The sequence below is a fragment of the Eubalaena glacialis genome, chromosome 4, assembly GCF_028564815.1.
Source record: "Eubalaena glacialis isolate mEubGla1 chromosome 4, mEubGla1.1.hap2.+ XY, whole genome shotgun sequence".
In the NCBI taxonomy this organism is placed as follows: Eukaryota; Metazoa; Chordata; class Mammalia; order Artiodactyla; family Balaenidae; genus Eubalaena; species Eubalaena glacialis.
The window spans coordinates 28,137,509-28,159,679 of record NC_083719.1 but is presented as its reverse complement, the minus strand read 5'-3'; the positions used below and the strand labels follow the sequence as shown (position 1 = coordinate 28,159,679).

The window sequence follows — 22,171 nt, the reverse complement described above, 5'->3', positions numbered from 1 at the left end:
TCCAGCACTGTAGCTTGCTGGTCGTTGAGTGAAGCTGGGTCTTGATGTTGAGATGGAGATCTGTGAGAGATTTTCGCCGTTTGGTATTACGTGGAGCTGGGAGGTCTCTTGTGGACCAGTGTCCTGAAGTTGGCTCTCCCACCTCAGAGGCACAGCCCTGATGCCTGGCTGGAGCACCAAGAGCCTTTCATCCACACGGCTCAGAATAAAAGGGAGAAAAAATGGAAAGAAAGAAAAAAAGAGGATAAAATAAAATAAAATAAAGCAATTATAATAAAAAATAAGAAAAAAATTATTAAGAGTAAATTTATTAAGAAAAAAAATTTTTTTAATTTTTAAAAATAGATTTATTAATTTTTTATACTAAAAATAAGAAAAAAATTATTTAGAAAAAATTTATTAAGAAAAAAATTTTTTTAATTTTTTAAAATAAAAAATATGAAAAAACTTATTAGAAATTTTTTTAAAAATAGAAAATAAGGAAAAAATTATTAAGAAAACATTTATTAGGGAAAAAAAAAAAAAAAAAAAAACGGACGGACCTAACCCTAGGACTAACGGTGAGAGCAAAGCTATACAGACAAAATCTCACCCAGAAGCATACACATCTACACTCACAAAAAAAAGGAAAAGGGGAAAAGTTAATATATCCTGCTCCCAAAGTCCATCTCCTAAATTTGGGATGATTCGTTGTCTATTCAGGTATTCAACAGATGCAGGCACATCAAGTTGTTTGTGGAGCCTTAATCCGCTGCTTCTGAGGCTGCTGGGAGAGATTTCCCTTTCTCTTCTTTGTTCGTACAGCTCCCGGGGTTCAGCTTTGGATTTGGACCCGCCTCTGCATGTAGGTCCCCTGAGGGCGCCTGCTCCCCGCCCAGACAGAACGGGGCCAAAGGAGCAGCTGATTCGGGGGCTCCGGCTCAGCCAGGCCGGGGGGAGGGAGCGGTAAGGAGGAGGCGGGGCGAGCCTGCGGCGGCAGAAGCCGGCATGATGTTGCAGCAGCCTGAGGCGCGCCGTGCGCTCTCCCGGGGAAGTTGTCCCCGGATTACGGGAGCCTGGCCGTGGCGGGCTGCACAGGCTCCCGGGAGGGGCGGTGTGGAGAATGACCTGTGCTCGCCCACAGGCTGTTTGGTGGCGGCAGCAGCAGCCTTAGCGTCTCATGCCCGTCTCTGGGGTCCGCGCTGATAGCCGCGGCTCGCGCCCGTCTCTGGAGTTCGTTTAAGTGGCGCTCTGAATCCCCTCTCCTTGCACGCCGCGAAACAAAGAGGCAAGAAAAAGTCTCCTGCCTCTTCGGCAGCTGCAGACTTTTTCTCGTGCACCCTCCCGGCTAGTTGTGGTGCGCTAGACCCTTCAGGCTGTGTTCACGCAGCCAACCCCAGTCCTCTCCCTGGGATCCGACCGAAGCCCGCGCCTCAGCTCCCAGCCCACGCCCGCCCCGGCGGGTGAGCAGACAAGCCTCTCGGGCTGGTGAGTGCTGCTCGGCGCCGAGCCTCCGTGCGGGAATCTCTCCGTTTTTCCCTCTGCGTCCCTGTTGCTGTGGGATCCGCGCTGATAGCCGCGGCTCGCGCCCGTCTCTGGAGCTCGTTTAGGCGGCGCTCTGAATCCCCTCTCCTTGCGCGCCGCGAAACAAAGAGGCAAGAAAAATTCTCTTGCCTCTTTGGCAGCTGCAGTCTTTTTCCCGGACTCCCTCCCGGCTAGCACCGAAGCCCGAGCCCCAGCTCCCAGGCCCCGCCCGCCCCGGCGGCTGAGCAGACAAGCCTCTCGGGCTGGTGAGTGCTGGTCGGCACCGCTCCTCTGTGCGGGAATCTCCGCTTTGCCCTCCGCACCACTGTGGCTGCGCTCTCCTCCGTGGCTCCGAAGCTTCTCCCCTCTGCTACCCGCAGTCTCTGCCCACGAAGGGGCTTCCTAGTGTGTGGAAACCTTTCCTCCTTCACAGCTCCCTCCCACTGGTGCAGGTCCCGTCCCTATTCTTTTGTCTCTGTTATTTCTTTTTTCTTTTGCCCTACCCAAGTACGTGGGGATTTTCTTGCCTTTTGGGAGGTCTGACGTCTTCTGCCAGCGTTCAGTGGGTGTTCTGTAGGAGCAGTTCCACGTGTAGATGTATTTCTCATGTATCTGTGGGGAGGAAGGTGATCTCCGCGTCTTACTCTTCCGCCATCTTGCCCCTCCCTCCAGAAGATTATTCTTAAGAAATGAAAAAAACAGAAGTTTATTGTATACAACTTTAATTCCTAATTGAAACAAATAAGAACATTTGACATTTTCCTTTAAAAATTTGAACAGATTCTCATTTTGTGGGAATGGACATAGAAATAAGATTATTCTTCATTTTAGACACAGTAGAGATATAGGTGTAGCCATAATGGAGGAAAAGAGGGATATATTCATTCAACAGAGATTTACTGAGCACCTGCTAAGTGACAGGCAGTGTTCTAGAGAACCAAGGTAAGAATTCATACCCTCCTAGAGCTTCCATATTGAAGAAGATAGCCAGGAAGTAAGCATGATAAATATCTACTTGGTTTGATGGTGATCAGTACTGAGGAGAACAACACAGCAGGCAAGGAGGGAAAGAGTTATGGGGATGATGAAGTGGATAGGGTGGCCAGAGGGGGCTCAATGAGAAGACGACTTTGAGTCCAGACCCATGGAGATAAGGGAGAGAGCCATGAAAGTATCTGGGGAAAGGGTTCCATTGACTGAAGGAACAGTATTTGCTGAGGCAGAAGAGTGACTGGTGTTGAAGGCACAGCCAAGAGGCCAGTGTAATTGGAGTTGAATGAGTGTGGTATTGGGTAGCAGGGGGTGGTGGTAGAGATTCCTAGGCCCTCATAGCCATTGTTAGGACATTGCCTTTACTCTGAGGGAGCTAGGGAGCCATGGCAGGCTGATTGAGGAGTGCAGTGACATGATATAACTTATTTCACCTACCGTGATGAGAATAGACTGAAGTGGGGCAAGGCAGAGGGCTGGGGAAACCAATCAAGAGACCACGGGATGGAGTTAGTGGACCCTCTGAACTGGAGGGTCTTAGTGTCTGAGTTCTGAGGCCAGGGAGTGGATAAGATGCAAATGAATGTAGCAGAAGGATTGAGCGCACACCAGATGTCAAGGAAGGGCCTCATGAAGTTATATCATTTAAATCTTGCAAAAGTCCAGAGAAAGAGAGTGAGGGATAGATCTAGGGGATGAGAGAGGGAGGGAGCTGGGGGTAGGGGAGAGGGAGAGAAAGAGAGGGAGAGAGATGTCCCCCGTTTTACAGATAGGTTCTGAGAGATGAAGGAGTTGCGCAAGTTCACACGGTGACTGCCGTGTTGAATGGGAGTGAGGAGCAGGAGAGAGGGACTGCGGAGGTGACGCCCGGGACACCTGAGGGCGCAGTGCACCTTGCTTTGAAGGGTTGCACACATGCAGGGTGATGTCTGAATTCCTTCCTCTCCAGGAAGCAGAGCTCAGGTATATCCCCTGCGGGATTGCCTTCCTTCAGTCCTCCTCTGCTACCCTGCCCTAGGATGAGGTCTGGGGGCAGCCAGTCTCCAGAGCCCCCCTGCCTTGTCCTTGCAGGGGCGATTCTGCGGAGGAGCCTGGGAGAGGAAGGCCCTTCACACCTACTGCAGCTTCTATTCGCCACTTGCTGCCTGCCTGTGAAGGCAGGGAGCACGAGGGCCCAGGCATGTGTTTTGGGGAGTTATAAAGGGATCTGAACACTTGGCCTCTGCCCTCAGGAACTTTTTAGTTTGGGGGAGGGGGGAAGATGGAACACCAAAAATAACCCAGCAGAGAAATAGGAAGCTGGCGTTCTCCTGGGTCCTTCAGAAAGGACGGCCTGGGGCCAAGGCTTCCGTGCCACTCCCTTGCTCAGGACCGCAGTCTCTGGGGGCAGGAGTAGGGGAACAGAGTGAGGCAGGGGAGGAAGGGGGGTGCACCGCCACCGTGGGAAGCCCTTGGCATCACGTGTGTCTAGTAGCTGCTTCTGAGAAACAGCACAGAGGCCTGTTCCTCAGGGCAGTCTGCTTAGGGACAGAGGGGAAACAAATGTATTTTGCTGGCTCTGTCTTCCTTTGCGCAAAGATCTTCCCATGAGGTCTTGTTCCCCTGCCCTTCCAGAGTATGCATGGTTGGGTGTCAAGAGTGGGTGCCGTGGCATCTCTCACTGCAGAGTCAACAGAGAAGTCTCAGAAGAGGAGGTGAGACGCAGGCAAAGAGGTTATCGGGCGCCGTCTGGCTGTGCCGTGTGGAGTTGATCACAGTCTGGGCAGCTGGTCATTAGGGTGGTGGCAGGGGCTGGAACAAGTGGCCCAAGCCCTGAGACAGGTGAAGCCCAGATCATCTGAAGTGGCAGAGAAGAGGTGTCTGATGCCCCCAGGGCACAGCCCGAGGGAGGATGGATTGGCCCAGAGTCCGCAGTTGAGCCTGGTGTTTAGGGAGTGCCCTGGGAAGAGGGAACAGAGGCGCGGGCTCAATCCTGGAAGGCTGCCTGGAGAGGCTGACTTTGGGGTCAGTTCAAGGGTACCAGGACTGGACTGTATGTATTTGGTTGCTCAGACTGTGCTCTGCACCAAGGCACCAGCCAAAGGACGAGTGGAGGTTGGAATCCAGCTCATACTCTGCTCACCACTGTTGCTCCCCACGGGTTGGATTGCAGGTATAGAAAGGAAGGGGTATCTTTTAAATTTTACATAAGAGTGGCCCTGAGGCTGTGACTAGCTTTTCAAGGGCACTGTTCTTGACTTTGCTGTATCCCTGTGGAGGCAGGCTGGTAACCAAGGCCAGTGAGCCCAGGGGCAAGCCTCTGATCCTTCTTGCAGCAGCCTCAGGACAGGTCAGAAGTACTCAGATTCCTCAGGCACTCTATAGATTTGTCACTTTCCCTCCCAGACACGTCACCAATGACTCCACACAGGATCAGGGACAGCAGCAGTGGCAGGAGAGCTGAGTCAACATGTATCTGCCAGGCATCTCCTGTGTGCCCACCACTGCACAAGACTCTTTGGGGGATAAAGAGAAGTACAGGAAACTTCACCAATGCAGTAATTGGAGTGCATCTTCAATCATGTAAAAGATGGAGTTGTGTTGTTACAAGGTCAGTGAAAACCAGTACTTACAGATAACAGTTTTCATCCAGCCTCTTATGAGAATGGGAACTGGGTGGAAGACGGGAGCTACCTACATGAAATGCACGTTCTGGGCATCAAGGGGATTTCCTCTGTGGTATAGGGTCACTTTGTTCCCCATCTAGTGGACTAATAAGGTGTGGAAGCACGTGGGAATTAAGTTTGGGTGTGAATACCTCAGATGTTGTAGGTGAGTTGCACAGGTAATTAGCCCCATAATATATGGACAGAGAGCTGTCACCGTGGCTGATGTAGCCTAAGTGTCTTCAAGAAGCGTCAGAATCTGAGCGGGGCCTTGGAAGATGGGCAGTATATCAGTAAAGGTTCTTTTTGTAGCAAACAACAGAAACCAATGTGGTTATCCTAAGCCAAAAAAAAAAAAAAAAAAAAGAATTTATTGGAAGATTTGGAAGGATATCTGGAGTATCTGAGAGAAGCACAGATGGATAGAACAACTAAGAGTGAGAAATTTCAGGAACCAAAGCAACAAGTGTTTGTGGACGTGTTCTCCAGAGGATTTCTGTTAACGTGGCTCAGCTGCCACTGTACAGTCACCGCACGGGCGTGCCAAGTCCTAATTCTCAGAAGATAAAAATCTGATTGGCTCGAACACTCCTCTGGGTTCTTTTCTCATTGAGTCCTCCCTGTTTTGTTTTGTTTTTTTTTAAGGGGTCTGGACACAGCAAGGATGTGTATGTAAAGGATTAATAAAATTTTTTATTTTTTAGGAATTTTATTTTTAGGAATTTTTAGCTTTAGAGCTGGAAGAGACTGAGATCAACTTTTTCATTTTACGGTTGGAGTTTCAGAGAAGGTTAAGTGACTTGTCTGGGGTTACAGAGCATGTGGATGTCAGGGTTAGGTTTAGGATCTCAAACTTTCCTATACTCTGTGCTGCTCAGGCCCTCTCCTTTGGGTAGTTTAAGATTTTGAAACTCCTGATTACTCCTATGGGCTCTTTCAACCCAGTTGCTACCAGATAGCTAATTCTTGCTGAGAGCCAGGGGTTAGGGGCTGGTTACGTTGCCCTGCACGTGAGAAGTTGTGACCAGGTGGGGTGAGGAATCAGGGGCAGAGCTTAGGCCAGAGGTGTTGCCCTCCATCTCCCGGAAGGCTTTTAGATCCGGGCTTGATTTGCCTTCATCATTAGAGCCTGCTTTCACACTTTACAGTGGGGGGAATCACCTGGTAACCCTCTGATCAATGTTTGCATCACTAAACGTGGGCGACCTAGCTAGATGTTAGGGATACCTCATGTGTGATGCAGCAGGAAGAACATAGCACCACCTATGAAGTGTTCTTGGTCATGTATATGTATATATGACTCTTGCCTATATATATGTAAAAGTAGCTGGTATCCACTATTTAGCCATACGTGTGTGTGTATATATATGCATATATACGTATGTATCGAGCTAGAAGCTTGATTTGATTCAGATATATATGTGTGTGTGTGTAAATATATACACACACACGTATGTATACGCACACACATACATGTACCATGTACCTGAATTTAATCAAGCTTCTAACTCAATTTACCGGTTTACAGAGCAGGATTAAAGAAAACCACAAAGAAGCAAACAGAAAAATCCAGAATATGAGATGTTCTAAAGGACAATTGACCTGGTTTCTGCAGGAAGGAAAGACAGGTTGACCTGCTCTAGAATGAAACAGATGTAAAAGACAAAACGACCAAATGCCAAGTGTGGACCTTGTCTGCTCCTTATGTGAACAGATGAACTGTAAAGAGATTTTTTTTGAGAAAATTGCAAAATTGGATTATTTATAACACTCAAAAATTACTTCTTAACTTTGTTAGGTGTTATAAAAGCCATAGTGGTTATGTTTGAAAATGTCCATAAATTTAAGTGTAGCATTGGGATGAAATGACATTTGCTTAAAAATACTTCAGCAACCAGTGTGGACCTATTCTCAGCCCCAGAGGGGGTGCGAGGGGCGGGACTGAGGTGTCCAGTTGGAGGGAGGAGGCCGCAGAGCCCAGCACACCTTTCCCTCCCAGAGTGGACTTGAGAACACTCGCGGGAAATGTCCTTTCCCCTGAGTTGGTCAATTTGTCAGGAGCGTCAAAGTAATTTCAAAATAGAGGAAAGCAAACCATTGCGCGAAATGCCAGTGACAGGGTGTCAGGAGCCTTGTTTTTGTTTTACTTTCAAAACGTCGCTGCTGCAGACATGTTCATTATTTCTTTTCAAACCTGCTGGGAATGTGGCTGCCGGGCTCCCCTTGGCCACCAGCAGCGTCGCTCCTCCGTGGACCGCGTTTTACTTTCTGCTTTCCTGCCTGAGGGCCCCATGGGGGACCACGGAAGGCTCCCACGGATTTCTCCATGGCCCTGGGGAGTGCAGGCTGCTCCCCTGCTCACCCCCCTCGGGGGTGGCCCACCGCAGCCCGGGGACGGAATGTGTGGGCAGCACCGGCTGGCGTTTGAATGACAGATGTGTCCTTATCCACATTTCACGACACCCACGTGGGGCAGCAGCTGGTCCACTGGGGATCTGAGGCCCTGGGCCTGAGACCTGGCAGCTGTCAGGCTGTCTCCTGGCTGAGTGTGTGTGGCCGTCTGTCCGGTAGGGAACTCACACAGTGTCCACAACCTACTAGAGCTCCCATGTTCCCACGGATCTTGAGCATTACTCAGAGCAAAACCTCCCTTGGTTTACAGGATCCGTGCATCCTGAGTGTGTGTGTCTGCATGAGTCAGCCTTCCGTGCCCTGAATCACATTTTCGGCGAGCTGGGACTTCACTCTGAGAGACTGGAGTTTCCAGGCTCCTGGAATGAGTGGAGAACCCCCTGCAGAGCATTGTGGGGACTGTCAGAGGGCCTGGAGGAAATTCAGTTGCTGCGTCTGTACAGAGAGGGTGGTGATGCCTGCCCTGCCTCTCTAACAGGGTTATTGGGGGAACGAAGGAGAATGTGCGTAGAGGTGCTTCAGAAGCTCAAGTGTTCTGCACACGTGACACGGGGTTTCCGTGGACTAGACTTGCGTATGGCGAGAGTCGCTTCCTCCTCTTAAGTAGCCCCTCTCTTTCTCTAAGGCTGTGATCCAAGATCCGCTCTCAACTGAAGAAATTCAGAATCGCTGCCTGGTGCACCTACTTCCGGGTTTTCTCCTAATCATGCCCCATTCCTTTCCCCCCCAACTCAGCTGGAGTTCCTGGAAAATGAAATCCCATGGAACTATCCAGAGAAAGACAACATTTGTTTTTTCTTGCACCTCCACCTGGTATATTTTAGTAGTCACCGCTTTTCCTTCCTCCCCTCCCTTCCCTCCCTCCCTTCCTCCTTTTCCTCTCTCTCTTTCTCACCGTCTTCCTTCCTTGTGAGACCGACCAGGGTTTTTGGACTCTTTAATCAATAGAAATTGATAAGAGGCCAGGCAAGGCTTTATGTGCTGCAGCACGAGGGAGTGAAAAATAACAGGTTCCCTTGCTCACTCGCTGAGGCGGGGTGAGCTGGTCCCTTATAGGGTGAGGGTAGGGGCAGGTTCAGGGGTCCGGCTGGAGGAGTGGCTTAGATGGTCCGCCCACCCCCTTGGTGGTGCTATGTGAGGGATCATGCGCCGTACCCGGCTTTTGCTCGGGATACCTCAGAAGTGGCAGTTGGGATTTTGGTCTTTTTGCATCTTGTTGTTCATAATTTGCCCCAACTTAACATGCATGCAGTTATTTTGAGTCCTTTATAGTTTCTTTGTATTCTATTGCTGGAGCAGGCATTTGTCCAGGTGCAAGCACTGCAGTAAAGGGTCCCAGGTCCCAGCCTGTCTCACTTCTTGGTACATTTTTATACCATTCCATTGGGTTGTTATCAAATTTAATTACATGTGTCATCTTGGATACGTACTCATTTATTGGATAGGCAGAGAGAGAGAGAGAGAGATCCAGGTCTCTCCCAAAGTTGCTTGTTTGTTTCAGTGAGAGGAGGTGCGTTAGTCCGAGGTCTGTTAAGTGATGGGAACCACTGCAGACTGTTCAGGAGCCATCCGTGGGCAGGTGTTCATGTCCCAGAACAGATTGCAATGCAAGGACTTGGACACGTTCCACAGCCATTAGCTGGTGATCAAGGCAAGGACGGGGCGCCCATCTGCTCTGGAATTAATTGGCATCCTTGTGAGATCATCTTGATTGAAGGTGACTAAAAGTTGCCTGTTCTTTCCCGTGGAGTGAGGCTGGGAGCTCCTTGGTGGCAGGGACTGTGTTATGTTTATCTCACTTGTCTCACACTGGCGCGCTCCCTCACACGTGGTAGGCGTTCAGTAAGTGTCTGTTTAGTTCGTGTGGAGGAGTCAGAAGAAAACATCTGTTTTCTACCCTGCTTCCCAGGGCCTCTGTAAAATGTTGAAAAAAATTATCACTCCCATTTCTATATGGGAGACTCTTCTGTATCCCCACACAGGGATGTAGTAACAATTCCTAGAAGCTGTCCTGTCTGAGGGTCCCCCAGGGACCAGAACATGGGACAGTTAGGTGTGGATAGCTGGTGTGGAAACCAGGAAATAAGCCTTCCTAAGGATGGACCACAACACAGGGGGTCCTGTTGACTTGATGCTGTTCAATTCATGGTTCCCATGAGTAATGTTACCACCAAAGCACCCTTATATATGTGGTAATTAAAGTGCCCATAGTTGCTTTCTTCTCTCAAGAAACGCGTTCATCATGAACCAGCCTTCATAGGAATGCTTAAGGTTTTGTCCACCACGCTAAACAATGGTAGGGATTTCAGGCAGTTTGCTAGACTAGAACCTTGTTGACATGCATAGAGCTGGCAGTGACCCTTCGATGGATAGCAGTAGCACTTTAATTTTGTTGAAGTCCCCATGTTCTCTCTGCTACAAAGCTGTCCTTTTTCTAAAAATAATAGGAACATTTAGCCTTCATCTCTAGCAATCTGATTTTTCTGGCAAACTTGACAATCAGGAAAATAAAGCAATAGGAGATGACTGCAAATGCTGTATATTTTTTATGTTTCCTACATTCTTCCAAGAATGGGAAACTTCTATTGACTAAGGAATGACAAAATGCTTCAAAGGAAAAGACAAAACTTTTTAAAAGGGGGATTATATTCTCATGGTCTCATAATCACTGAATTGGCAAGACCCAAAGCACTTTTCAACCTAGGGGACCACAACTAGGCACATACATAGCAGATTATCTCATAGCTAATATGTGTTATGAGTATGATTAGGTCATAATCATAACAAAATGGTTGGCCTTTTTGGTATTGAGCTCAGAGGGATTCCTTTCAGTGGACCAGAATCCCCACCAAAGGTGGAGGAATTGGGAGTCTTAATTATTGGTTTAATTCACTAAAATCATTAGGTATTGGCTGTCCCCAGTGTCTGGCACTGGAGGTGGCCTGGGTAGATGTGATTAAAAAAGGGTCAGAAAATAGGTCTTCCCAGAGTAACATTTATTCCACTGTGCCCTGCCATGATGCTGAAGGTTCCTAGCATTGTAGAACATGGGCAGAGTTTCAACTTATCACAAAAATCACCTGTTTTGCTTATTGAAAACATAGACTTCTGGGACCCAATGTGATCAAGAAGAGATTCTCAAGGGTACATGTGTGGGTAATGTATATCAGAATCATCTGGGAGAGTATTTGCAAACTACATATAGCCTTCCCATAATAGATGATGATATTCTTTGATTTCTAGTATTATACTGTAGGGAGGAGCAAATATGTATATGTGTGTTAAAAAAAAAAAACTTCTTAGATAATTCTAATATACTACCTCCTGTCTTCCTCCCTGCCTCCCCACCCCATCCCCATGCACCCTCACTGGAGAACCACTAGCCCAAAAAAGGAAATGATTTTTTGGGGAAATGTTTTTCAGTAGCTTTATTGAGGTATCATTTACATACCATAAAATTCACCCACTATAAATTTACAGTTCAAAGATTTTTAGTAAATTTATGCAGTTGTGGAATCATCACCACAATACATTTTTGGAGTATTTCTGTCACCCCCAGAAGTTCACTCATGCCTATTTGCATGTCGGTTCCCATTCCCATCCCAGCCCCAGGCAAATACTGTTCTCTTCTCTAAGAGATGTACATTTTAAAGACATTTTATATAGTAGAATCATATAAGATATAGTCTTTTGTGTCTGGCTTTTTTCACTTAGCATAATATTGTTGAGGTTCATCCATGTTGTTGCATTTATAAGTAGTTCGTTCTTTTTATTGCTGAACAATATTTCATTGTACTGATATATCATAACTTGTTTATATGTTCACCAGCTGGATGTTTGGATTGTTTCCAGTTTTGCGCTATTGTGAATAGTGCTGCTGCAAATATTTGCATACACAGCGTTGTGTGAATATATGCTTTCATTTCTCTTTAGTAGATACCTAAGAGTGGAATTGCTTAGTTATATGAAAAGTATATGTTTAGTCTTTTGAGGAACTGCCAAACTGTTTTCCAAGATAATTGTACCGTTTTACGTTTTCACCAGCAATATATGAGGGTTTTGGTTTCTCCAGATCCTAGCCTGCACTTGGCATTCCTACTCCTTTAGATTATAATCATTCAGATGGGTATGTAGTGGTATATAATTATGGTTTTAATTTGCATTTCCCTAATAATTAATGTTACTGAACATCTTTTCATGAGCCTAGTAGGAACTCATATTGTTACTGAAGTGTCTGTTCAGATCTTCTGCCAATTTTATAATTGGTTTGTCTTCTTATTGAGTTTTAAGTATATATGTATATATATGTGTGTGTATATATATATATATAGTCTTATGTGAAATATGTATGTATGTGTATATACACATACACACACTAGGTATTAGTCTTTTATCAAATATATGTTTTGCACATATTTTCTTCCTGGGTGTGTCATGCTTTTTCATTTTCTAAAAGATATCTTTTGAAGATAAAAATTTTAATTTTGGTGAAGCTCAATTTATCAGTTTTTTCTCTCATGGGTTGTGCTTTTGGTACTATATATAAGAAAAAATTTTGCCTTATCCAAGGTCACAATGATTTTCTCCTCATAGTTTTCACAGTTTTCACTCTTACATTTAGGTCTATGGTATATTGTGAATTAAACAAAAAAATTTATTTTATTTATTTTTATTTTTGACTCTGTTGGGTCTTCATTGCTGTGCGCGGGCTTTCTCTAGTTGGGGCGAGCGGGGGCTACTCTTTGTTGTGGTGCACGGACTTCTCGTTGCGGTGCCTTCTCTTGCTGTGGAGCATGGGCTCTAGGCGCGTGGGCTTCAGTAGTTGTGGCTCGTGGGCTTCAGTAGTTGTGGCTCGTGGGCTCAGTAGTTGTGGCTCGTGGGCTCAGTAGTTGTGGCTCATGGGCTCAGTAGTTGTGGCTTGCGGGCTCTAGAGCGCAGGCTCAGTAGTTGTGGTGCACGGGCTTTGTTGCTCTGCGGCATGTGGGATCTTCCCGGACCAGGGCTTGAACCCGTGTCCCCTGCATTAGCAGGCGGGTTCTTAACCACTGCGCCATCAGGGAAGCCCTATTGTGAATTTAGTTTGATATATGGTGTGAGGTAGATGTCCACCTTCGTTCTTTTCCACGTGGATATCCAATTGTCTCAGCCCCATTTCCTTTCCCATTTTACCTATCCTGTCCCCATTAAATTGCCTTGTCAATTTCATTAAAAATTAATTGACCTAAGAGTAAGGGTTGATTTCTTTTTTTTTTTTTTAAATAAACTCTTTAATTTGTTCAGCACACGGGGTACCCTAGAAAGCAAAGAGAAGGCTCGCTTTTTTTTTTTTTTAAATGCAACATAGAATCATTTTGCAATTTTTATTTTTATATTTTTTTATTTTTTCGCTGTGTTGGGTCTTTGTTTCTGTGCAAGGGCTTTCTCTAGTTGTGGCAAGTGGGGGCCACTCTTCATCACGGTGCGCGGGCCTCTCACTATGGCGGCCTCTCTTGTTGCGGAGCACAGGCTCCAGACGCGCAGGCTCAGTAGTTGTGGCTCACGGGCCTAGTTGCTCCGCGGCATGTGGGATCTTCCCAGACCAGGGCTCGAACCCGTGTCCCCTGCATTGGCAGGCAGATTCTCAACCACTGCACCACCAGGGAAGCCCCAGGGTTGATTTCTTAGCTCTCTGTTCTCTTCCATTGATCTGGGTATTTTTCCTTACACCACACACTGTCTCGGTTACCGTTGCTTTATAGTAAATTTTGAAATTAGGTAGTGAATTTCCAACTTTGTTCTTTTTCATAAAAGTTATTTTGGCTGTTCTAGGTATTTTTCATTTCAGTATAAATTTTAGAATAATCTCAATAAGCTCTCCCCCCCCCCCCAATAAAAGCCACTTGAAATTCTGATAGGGATTGTGTTGAATCTATAGATTAGTTTGGGGAGAATTTCCCAAAATTGTGTCTTCAATCCTTAAACATTATACATTTTCCAACTATTTAGAAATTTTTAATTCATCTCAGTGATGTAGTGCTGTTTTATAGGTTTCAGGGTATAATTCTTGCACATCTGTTTAAAAAATTGATGTGTAATTTTTCAATTATTTTTGATACTGTGAATAGAATTGTTAGTTTCATTTTTGGATTGTTTGTTTCTAGTATAGAAATACTTTTTAAAAATGGTAGCAATACAATTAATTTTTCTATATTGATCTTGTGTCCTATAACTTTGCCTTCCCTTCCCTAGGTGATTTTCACTGTCATAGGGTCATTTTCAAAAAGTTGAAAACATGATTTTCATATATACTTATCTATATCTTTAAGTAATTTAATTTAAAAATTTAATTCATTAAAGAGGGAACAAGCAGCATAATAAAGCTGGTAAAAGAAGGACATAAGTAAGAGTTAATGATGAAAGAGAATGCTGGGATAAGAATGTCAGGCCAGATACAAAATTGTCTAATATTATATAAGGCAATAAAAATTAATCTTCAGGGTTCTCTTCTCTACTGGACACGTAACCATTTACATTTCCATTGGACAAAAATCATTTCAACTTTTCAATCTTCTACAAGTTAATTCTAACTTCACAGAGTCTGGACTCTTAACAAAGGTAAAAAGTAACTCAAGTAAGAGTACATTCGTCTAGAGAATTAGACAACCTTTTAGTGGGCCTGTTTGACAATGTGCCAGTGTGAAATCACAAGGACATGCTGTCATCCTTTTGCATTCTTTCCAAGTTTTGGGTAATTTTTCGTAACATTACGTATGGCCATGCCTAGAAGAAAACAGCGTAGTTCACCCACATACAAGCAAAGCATGCTATTTGGTGTCAAATTAAGCTTAAGTGTCAGTTTTCTGGAAGCCCTCATGTGCTCTTACAGAATCCCACATGTTCCTTATCAGTACTTTTATTACAATATATATATTAAAATTACTTATTTAATTCTAGTGTTCTTCAGTAGACTGTGAACTTCACAAGGGCAGGAATGTCTAGTTTGTTCAGTGTTATATTCTCAGGGGTCTGAAGGAGAAGCTGGTGCACAGGAAACACCTAATAAATGCTTCTAGATTGGGTAGATGAAAGTGATGATCTCAGAGCAGGTTAGTGTGAAGTTAAACAAAAGTCCAATACAGTGGATTCAGAGGAAGCCCAGCCAGCTGCTTTCCAAGGGCAATGCTTGATGGTCAGCCACTTCTTAACAATGTTAAGGGCCAACTCAACCCTATTTTTCCCTATCAACAGAAAGGATTGAAGGTTATTTGTGCATCTGCAAAAAAATCATCACCAGCATCCTAAAAAAAGCTATTTTCTTCAGTAGCTCAGTGTGTATGGTGCTGTGTTAGCTTCTGGAAAGAAAGCACTCACCATCATCAACACCTACTTGGGGTTAACCAGGATACAAGGTGTGAGGTAGACAAAGAAAACTAGTATTTTTGTTCTCTTTTCTTACCAGTTTTACGCATATACTTAGGTCCATTCTACTACTAGGAGGCAGGTAATTCTGTCTAATGACTAATTCACATAGAAAAATAGACCCTAGTTCATCATCCTAATGGCCACAGTGGTGGAGCTCTGACAAGCCAGGAAGGAGGCTCGGTAGATGACACACATGTACATCTAGAGCACACGGCAGGCCATAAAGTGTTTGGCAGCAGGCTTTCATTTTATAAAGGCCATAGTTCACCCATCAGCAGCCAGTTCTCACTTTAAACTCCCTAAGTGAGAAGAATGAAAACTCTAGGGAGCATGGTTCTTAAAGCTGTGAAAACTTCTCTGCCTGCTCTCTACCAAGCTTCCACCCAAATGTCAAGATCGTGACCTTTCTTAGCATTGAGTAGACTGATTATTGGAAAGTTGGCCAAAGAGTTACTGTGTTGAGCCTAAATTCAAAAAGGGACAAGCTTTAGAGCCTGAACTGTCATTGAACAAAAAGATAAGTAGCAAAAGCTGTTCTCAAGACAAAGACGAATTGGAGCAGGAGATTCAATCAAGAACAGCTTCTATGTTCTGGAATCTCGGCTATGCCTTCTACCTTCCATGTCTGAGCTTTGTGCAGAGTCTTTTCAGCTGTCTAAAACATTCTATTCCCAAACTGTGAAGTACTACTCATTCTCCAAGGCCCAGATTGCAGACACCTCCTTTATGAAACCTTCCCAGATGGAATCAATTGCTTTCTCATTAGAACCTCCACAGCGTGGGAACTGTTCCTTCTCACTACCCACTTTGAATTAGTTATTCATGTCTGTACCTAGAAGGCAAAATACAAGCCTTATTCATATACACATCACATGTGGTGGGGCTTACCTTAATGCACTTCAAAGAGTCTGCTCAAAATAAATCCAATCCAGTGGAATCGTATCTAGTGCTAACTCAATTTCTTAAGAGTCGTGCAGACCTGCCTTTAAGACAGAACTCTCATTATGCAAAAGGCTGAAACACAGCCTAGTGGCCCCTTTTCAAGAACCCTGGAGAGAGAGGATCTCATTTTTCATTCACATGCATACACTTTATTATGTATGCATGTAGGCACATGTGGGAACTCTCTCCATCTCTTTTCCTAGAGTATTTTTTAAAATTCTGCCATTATTTTTGCTCAATCTCCTGAACTCCCATATGTTTTCCAAATGAGTAATAGAACACCTTAGGAGGAGTTATGTCTAGATCACAGTGGTAAGTAAGTTTCATCTCACATTGTCAAATTTGATTAATTGATAGAGGATGCCTGAACCACTGTTGAGAGGGTCTATAAGGTGAGTAGAAGGTGTGGACGGTGTGCCACGAATGAACAGCAGTGACTGCTGTGAACACAGTACAGGGCCATGTAGGTGAGGCAGGTGGCAGTGTGTGGACCAGGCTTTTGCCATCTCTGGTCTAGATGGATTATGGTAGCTCTTGTGCAGGGAGGGGGCTGCTGAGAGTCTAAAATTAAAACCAGACAGAATTTACTTATTGAAAGGGACAACACAGCCTATCTATTCTGCAACACAATTTTATTTGACAGTGTGTATTTTAAGGACAATGGATATTTTCTCTTTTTCTGCAGTTTTTTTATATTGTGGTAAAATACACATAATATGAAATTTGCTGTCTTAACCATTTTTACATGTGCAGTTTTGTGGGATTAAGTACATTCATATTGTGAATAGAATGCATCCGTCCACAGAATGCTTTTCATCTTGCAAAACTGAAACTTTATACCTATTAAACTCTGTACTTTTTAAATGCACTTTCATTTTTTAAAAGAGCAGCACTAAGTTCACGACAGAATTAAGAGAAAGGCACAGAGATTTCCTATATACCCGCGTGCCCGCCACCACATGCATGGCCTCCCTCACCAGAGTGATATACTCGTTACAATTGAAGAACCTATACTGACACATCATAATGACCATAGTTTTACTTTAGGGTTCATTATTGGTTTTGTACATTCCATGGATTTGGACAAATGTATAATGACATGTACATGTATCCATCATTATGTTATCATACAGAGTATTTTCACTGCCCTAAAAATCCTCTGTGTTCCACTTATTCAACAGCCCCCCCCCCACCCTGCCCCCAGTCTCTGGAAACCACTTAGTTTATTACTGTCTCCATAGTTTTGCCTTTTTCAGAATGTCCTATAGTTGGAATCATACAGTATATAGCCTTTTCTGATTGTTTTTGTCACTTAGTAATATGCATTTAAGTTTACTCCATGTCTTTTCACGGCTTGATAGCTCATTTCTTTTCCATGCCGAATAATATTCCATTGTCTGGATGGACCACAGTTTGTTTATCCATTCACCTACTGAAGTACATCTTGGCTGCTTCCAAGTTTTCGCTATTATGAATAGAGCTGCTGTAAACATCCAATTGCAGGTTTTTGTGTGGATAAGATTACAACTCCTTTGGGTAAAAAACAAGGAGTGTGATTGCTGGATTGTATGGTAAAAGTATGTCTAAGTATTATAAGATACCATCAAACTGTCTTCCAAAGTGACTGTACCATTTTGCATTCCCACCAGCTGTGAATGAAAGAGTTTCTGTTGCTCCGCATCCTCATCAGCATTTGATGTCAGTGTTCCAGATTTTGGCCCTTGTAATAGGTGTGTAGTGGTATATCGTTGTTTTACTTTGCATTTCTGTAATGATGTGTGATGGGAAACATCTTTTCATATGCTTATTTGACATCTGTATATCTTCTTTGGTGATGTGTCTGTTAAGGTCTTTGGCCCATTTTCTAATCAGATTTTTTTTGTTTTTATTGTTGAGTTTTAAGAGTTCTTTGTATATTTTTTGATAACAATCCTTTATCAGATGTGTCTTTTGCAATATTTTCTCCTAGTCTGTAGTTTGTTTTCTCATTTTCTTGACTTTTTTTTGGAAAACAAAAGTTTTTAATTTTAATAAAGACCAGCTTATCAATTATTTCTTGGATCATGCCTTTGTATTGTATCTAAAAAGTCATCACCATACCCAAGGTAATCTAAGTTTTCTCCTTTGTTATTTTCTAAGAGTTTTATAGTTATGCATTTTACATTTATGTCCATGATCTATTTTGAGTCAGTTTTTGTGAAGGGTGTGAGGTCTGTGTCCAGCACACCATTTATTGAAAAGATTACCTTTGCTTCTTTGTTAAATATTGGTTGACTGTGTTTATGTGGGTCTTTTTCTGGGTTCTCTGTTCTGTTCCATTAATCTATTTGTCTGTTCTTTTGCAATACTACACTATCTTGATTACTGCAGTTGGGTAGTGTCCGTCCTCTAACTTTTTTCTTCTCCTGCAATATTGTGTTGGCTATTCTGGGCCTTTTGCCTCTCTGTATAAACTTTAGAATCAGTTTGTTGATATACACAAATATGACTTGCTGGAATTTTGACTGGGATTGCATTGAATCTATAGGTCAAGGTGGGAAGAACAGGTATCTTGACAATGTTGAGTCTTCCTATCCATGAACATGGAATATCTTTCCATTTATTTCTTCCTGGATTTTGTTCATCAAGGTTTTGTAGTTTTCTTCATATAGGTATTGTGTATATTTTATTAGATTTATATCTAAGTATTTCATTTTGGGGGTGCTAATGTAAATGGTACTGTGTTTTAATTTCAAATTCCAGTTGTTCATTGCTGGTATATGAGAAAGTGATTGACTTTTGTAAAGTGTTTCCCACAACATTGCTATGATCACTTATTAGTTCCAGGAATTTTTTTTTGATTCTTTACATAGATGATTATTTCATTTGCAAATAAAGACAGTTTTATTTCCTCCTTCTTAATCTGTGTACTTTTTTTTTTTTTTTTTTTTGCGAGGGCTTTCTCTAGTTGTGGCAAGTGGGGGCCACTCTTCATCACGGTGCGCGGGCCTCTCACTATCGCGGCCTCTTTTGTTGCGGAGCACAGGCTCCAGACACGCAGGCTCGGTAGTTGTGGCTCACGGGCCCAGTTGCTCCGCGGCATGTGGGATCCTCCCAGACCAGGGCTCGAACCCGTGTCCCCTGCACTGGCAGGCAGAGTCTCAACCACTGCGCCACCAGGAAAGCCCAATCTGTGTACTTTTAATTTCCTTTTTTGGGGGGGTCTTTTTGCATTAGCTAGACCTTCCAGTAGAATGTCAAAAAGGGGTGGTGAGAGAGGACATATTTGCCTTATACCTAATCTTAGTGGGAAAGCTTTAAATTTCTCACCAGTAAGTATGATGTTAGCTGTAGGTTTTTTGTAGATAGTCTTTATCAAGTGTTTTTTGATATGCCAAGGTGTAGTTTTTGTTTTTTTGCATTTATCCTGCATGTTGTTCTCTGAGCTTCCTGGATCTGTGGTTTGGTGTCTGATATTACCTAGGGGAAATTCTCTGTCATTATTTCTTCAAACATTTTTTCTGTCCCTTTCTCTTTTTTTCTCCTGGCATTCCCATTATGTGGATGTTACACCTTTTGTATTTGTCCCAACAGTCCTTGGATATTCTGGGGTTGTTTTTTTTTTTTTCAGTCTTTGTTCTCTTTGATTTTCAGTTTTAGAGGTTTCTACTGATATATCCTCAAGCTCAAGATTCTTTCCTCAGCCATGTGTCTAATCTACTAATAAGCCCATCAAAGTCATTTTCCATTTCTGTTAGTGTTTTTTATCTTTAGCAATTTTTTGTTCTTTCTTAAAATTTCCATCTCTCTGCTTACATTGCCCATCTGTTCTTGCATGCTGTCTTCATGACCTATTAGAGCACTTCGCATATTAATTATGGCTGTTTAAAATTCCTGGTCTGATAATTCCAACATCTCTGCCATGTCTGGCTCTGATGCTTGCTTTGTCTCTTTAAATGGTGTTTTTTGCCTTTTGGTATGCCTTGTAATTAAAAAAAAAATAAAAATTGTATATGTTTAAGGTGTACAACATGATGTTTCCATATACATAGTGAAATGATTACTATAGTCAAGTTAATTAACATATCTATCTCCTCATGTAGTTATGTTTGGGGGGTAATTTTTTCTTGATAGGTGAACATTATGTATGGGGTAAAAGGAACTGCAGGAAATAGGCCTTTAGTAATATGGTGGTGAGGTGTAGGAGAAGGGGAAAGTGTTTTGCAGTCTAATACTTAGGTGTCTCAGTGTTTAAGTGAGCCTGTGCTTCTGGATTGTAAGCTTAACAAGTGTTTTTCAGTTTTTTTCTCCCGCCTTAGGTGGGACAGGATAACTAGAGTGGGCTGGAGTTGAATATTTCCTTTCTGCTATGTAGAAGGCTAGAGCTGTTTAGAGTTGGGTATTTCCCTTCCCCAAGGCCAGTTAGGCTCTGATCATACCTGGCAGGTTAGGCTCTGGTCTACTGTCCCCCTGAGGGCAGGTCTTGTTAAGAACAGAGTGACATATTTTAAAATGATTCCTTTTGCCCTCCTCCTGATGGAAGCACGATAGGATTTTTCTCTGGTATTTACCGTGGGAATTTGGTTGAGCTCCTGGATGTAAGTCTCACAGTACTGTAGAGGCACTTTGTAATTGGGTCCCCCTGGAGTTAACTCTCAGAGTTGTCCACACTAAGCCTCCAGCAATTCATCAATTACAGTTCAGGTTTTTCTACCTCGGCACTGGTTCCCATGGTGGTTTCCACTTGTGAGCCTCTGCTCTGGTAAGCCACTACTTCCTGTACTTGCCATCTGTCCCTTCAGTCTTGGGAGCAGTGATTTGCTCTGTGTCCTCCCTTCTCTTACGGATCCAAGAAGAGTTGTTGATTTTTCAATCTGTTCAGCTTTTTAAGTGTTGTTAGGATGGAGTGGTGGCTTTCAAGCTCCTTACATGCAGAACCAGAAACTAGAAGCCTCTTTTGTACCTATTTTGGATATTTCTTTTTTAGTTAAAAATTTTAATAATAAAAACTAATCACTTTAGGAGATTTAGAATATACAAGAAAATAAGAAAGAGGAAGAATATCATTAGAATGGTACAATTAATGTCTTGATGAATGCCTCTCTGTTCACTGAGGCTCTGACTTAGTTTGTCTCTGATTTATCAACATCTGTTCCAAGAAAAGGACTGAGACCCACTCCTTCATACAGATTAAAAAACTTACTAAGATACTGCTTCCAAAGCCATTTTAATTATTTTTCAGAAAACAGATTCCTTATTTACCTTAAGCCAAAGGAATAAAGATCTAATTATGGATTTTAGGCATCAGTCAACATTCATCACTGAACAGATATATGTTGAACACCTACCATGTGTTGGGTTGTATTCCAAGCAATGGAGATATAGGGTTGAACAAAATAGCTAAAAACTCCTTCCATCATGGGACTGAATTCTAGCATGGAGAGTGACATGAGACAAGATTAAAGTGGTAAATATACATGCCTATGTATAGTATGTAATAAGTGCTTTGAAGAAAAATAAAGGAGGTGGGGTGGGTAGGGAGTGCTAGGGTGGGGGCTGTCTACGTTTTTGTTTGCATGGTCAGGGAAGGACTTTCTAGAAGATGACATCATAAGTGCACATATGTCTGGGGGAGGGGGATGAAGGCACAGCAAGGACCATGAAATAACATTATCTCAATCATCCTGCCTGGGTCTAATTCACAGCTGACTATCTGCTTAGACCCCTGAATTGTTTTGAATGTATATTTCAGACAGGTTTGAGAAACACTTTACATTGCCACACAACCCCAGAAAAGCTGTGGACGTATGTCAATGAAAGCTGGACTTATTCAGAGTTCCTAATATGTCCTGGGAGAAGCTGAATCACAGGCAGTTGAAAACTCCTCCTTCTCCCAAACAATGTACAAGTTACAAATTAAAAAAAACAGTGAGAAAGGATCTAGCGATGTGCCCACAATTTCCCAGTGGGCTGCAGGAAGGTTAAAACTTGATCTGAATGGGCTCTCTTGCTCCCCACAGATTTCACATTTTTCCTATACTCAGTTCATAATTGGAAACAACCAGGACCCAGCGCATAAGGGCCATTTCCTCCTTAAGGCCCTTGAGGTTTAACAGATGGTTCTGGGAAGGTCTTTTTGGAGCCTTTGGAATGAAGACATGTTTAAAACCATGAACTCATGCTTTCCATAGATGAGACTTTGTCAGATGGACTGTCACGTTATAAAAAAGCAACCACCCAGCATCTCCAGGCATGAGTTTATTTGAAAGAAAACTATTACTAAAGCATAATTGTGATTT

General features: G+C 43.3%; 1 protein-coding gene across 4 annotated transcripts in view; it reads left to right on the top strand.

Moving 5' to 3' along the window:
• The window catches only part of ADAMTS12 (ADAM metallopeptidase with thrombospondin type 1 motif 12), a 404,015-nt gene that overhangs the window by 102,169 nt on the left and 279,675 nt on the right, over window positions 1-22,171 (top strand). The window lies entirely within an intron of this gene.